We start from the raw sequence: 3,125 nt of genomic DNA on the forward strand, positions 1-3,125 counted from the left end.
CATTGTAACCATTATTGTACATTATAACTTAGTAAATTTTTGTATGTATGAATTTATTTTACTTATACATTACAAAAGATTTCTTACACGTGTTTCTATAAATATTGTTTTATATAAAAATGCTATATTTTAATCAATATCTTGAATAGTGATATTTATCTATAAATCCTTTTAAAAAAAATTTCTTTGGATTTATTTCAGCCGAAAACGACCGGTAATTGTTTTAAATGGAATGTTTAACAACGATTGCTCACAAGAAAGAAAAGAAATTGATATGTAAGCCTTGCGGGGTTTCGGTTGGCATTCCGGGTAACGAGTGTCAATCGGGACGTCGCGGCGGTTGTCATGGGCCCAAGGGAGGTTCCTGGTCGTGACAACCCTTTTTGAAACCGTAGTTTTGAAATTTTCAAATTTTGAACTTTAATCGATTTTTTAATCAAAATTACACCAATTAAAAATGTTCTTAGATCTCCTCTATCATTTCTATCGATTGGTTTTCCTTAAAAACTCCCTAAAATCAAAAAATCAAATAGATCTAAATAGACCAAGCACACTACTTCCCACCAATGGGACCTAAATCAAGGTGATGCATTTACCTCCCAACCACCACCATTGGCACCATGCCCCAATGAACACTCATTCAAGAGGAATTTCTCTCACCCGTCTTTGGAGCATAAGTCGAGAAAGGCTACACAAAGTAGGATGTCAAGTCAGGTAGCATAATTGACTTTAACTATCTCGAACACATTAATTTTCCATATATTGATAACTTTTGAGAATTAGGTTGGTATATGTACCCATCCATGAACCGTAAATATTATGCCAACTTAGTTCGAGTGTTCTATTTCCATGTCATTACAAAATGTAAAGCCTGACCTTATAAAATACCTATCTTGACATACATGTGATGGATAGCATGTTTGCATGCTAGAAAAGTTCCAAAAAATTTACAAGAGTCGGTATTATACCTAAAGGTACAACAAAGTTGATTTAAGCCTCGAACTAGATCAAATAGAGATTTTAGGGTGAAATTGAAAATTTTACAGTCCAAGAATGATTTAAAATGGTGATTTGGAGTTCGAGGATCAATTTGGAGTCAAATCGAAAATTTCACTATCTAGGGGTAAAATGGTAATTTTACCACTCGAGGACAAAATGGGAAATTTTTCAAAGATTTTGATCACATTTGACTTATTGGAGAATGATTTGACGTACATAAGTGAAAATTTGTAATCCCGGTATTTTTAGAAGCTTAAAGCTAAAATGATAATTTTGCCACCTTAAGGGCAAAATTGTAATTTTTCGTACTCGACACTTGTCCAGCACATGGATTTTATCCAATATTATCATGGATAATTGAAGGAATTTAAGTGGTGGAGAGAGAAAGCTTAATAGTTAAGAAATTACAAATGGACCAATAATGTGATGACATGTGTCAAGTTTATATCCATTATTTATTTAGCTTTAAAATAAGCATAAAATCAGCCTATTTTCTTTCATATGACCGGCCAAACCAAGACCAAAGAAGAACAAAAGAAGAAAAGGAAGAGAACAAACCCTAGGTGGAAAAATTCAAGGGAAAAGTGTGAAAATTCAAGGAAACAAGTGAAAAAAAGGTAAAATTTTTCAATTAAACTTGAGATCTTTCTTTCCCATGCATTTTTCCTTATTTTTCATGGTTAAATTTCATGTTTTCATGGTGAATTCATGGCTAGCCAAATGGGTATGGAGAGAGAAATGATGTTGGAATTGTTTGATTTTGAGTTATGTTAGTGATTAAGGTTAGTTTAGCATATTTAGAAGCAAAACAACAAGAAAAGAATCCATTTTTCCCATAAATCTTCATTGGGCGAATCTTCCTTGATGTGTGTGGGTGATCGATTGTTATTATTTCAAGAGAAATGGCTCAGAAAATGATGAATAATGGTGAGAAAATTAAGTAAGAAAAATCACGGTGTTAATGCACCATTATTGACCAAAAATTTAAAGAAGAAAAGTGAATATGGTTTTGCCAAATTTTAGGTTATTTGACTTGTGTTTGGTGAATTAAGGTATTGGAAAAGAAATGGAGCAATTTGGAGCTAAATAGGACGCGTTGGCCAATTAATCGGGTGCTAAGACGAATTAGGCCAATACAGGGGATTAGATGGTTACCAGTGCATTTTGCATTCCATATCATGAATTAGTAGTCTAAATTAGTTTAATTTCGATTTAGTACCAAAGTAGTAAGTTTCTCGATTTTGTACTATGTCAAGGTAGTGAGTCCTCCGATAAAGGCAAGGAAATTGCATCAGAGGACCAGTAGTCAGAGTACTTCGAAAATTCACACTCTAGACATTGTGAGTAACCTTACCATTATTTTCATTATCTAAAGTACGTTTTTATTCGGTTTTGGTGAAATTTTATGAAAATGAGTTTTAATGGTAAATCTTTATGTTTATAAACAAAATGAGTTTAAACGAAATGATTTTATAAATTGTCTTGAAATCGAATGACAGTTTTGAAAATAGAGTAATTGGAGACCACTAATATGTTGTAAATTTATGATTTGAATTGATGGCTTATGTTAATGTGTTGGCATGACTGACTGGGTTGTATTTTTGTGAACTGTATGAATTGTTCTATTTTACACTTGCAGGCTGGGTAGTATTATATTAGTCATGTCATGCTGTCAAAATTTTATTGTATGGTGGGTTTAGCTTGCTGCAGTGGGCGAGTTTCTATGGAGCAGCCTATTAGAGGGGCACAGTAAACCCCTTTATATTTTACCTCGGTTGGAGAGGCGAGTAGGGTAACTCCCAAGGTATAACTTTTAGAGTTCACTTCACGCCAAACCACCACGTGAAGGGGAACTCGGCCAATGCTAAGGAACGACTATATTTTTAAAATAAAAACATGATTTATGCGTACATAACTTTTAATAGCCTTGGCGAACTCAGTTGGGATAGCCCTCAACCAAGGTATCCCTGATAACTAAGTATGATAATGATTTTGGCATTGGCCAAGTTTTAAGATACTCATAAGCCATGCTAATGTTTTTAAATGAAATGAATATTTATGTTATGAAAAACATATTTGGATGAAATGTTTTATTAGTCTCCTTTTACTCGACTTTAGATATTTTG

This window comes from Theobroma cacao, chromosome 5 (genome assembly GCF_000208745.1).
Source record: "Theobroma cacao cultivar B97-61/B2 chromosome 5, Criollo_cocoa_genome_V2, whole genome shotgun sequence".
Classification (NCBI taxonomy): Eukaryota; Viridiplantae; Streptophyta; class Magnoliopsida; order Malvales; family Malvaceae; genus Theobroma; species Theobroma cacao.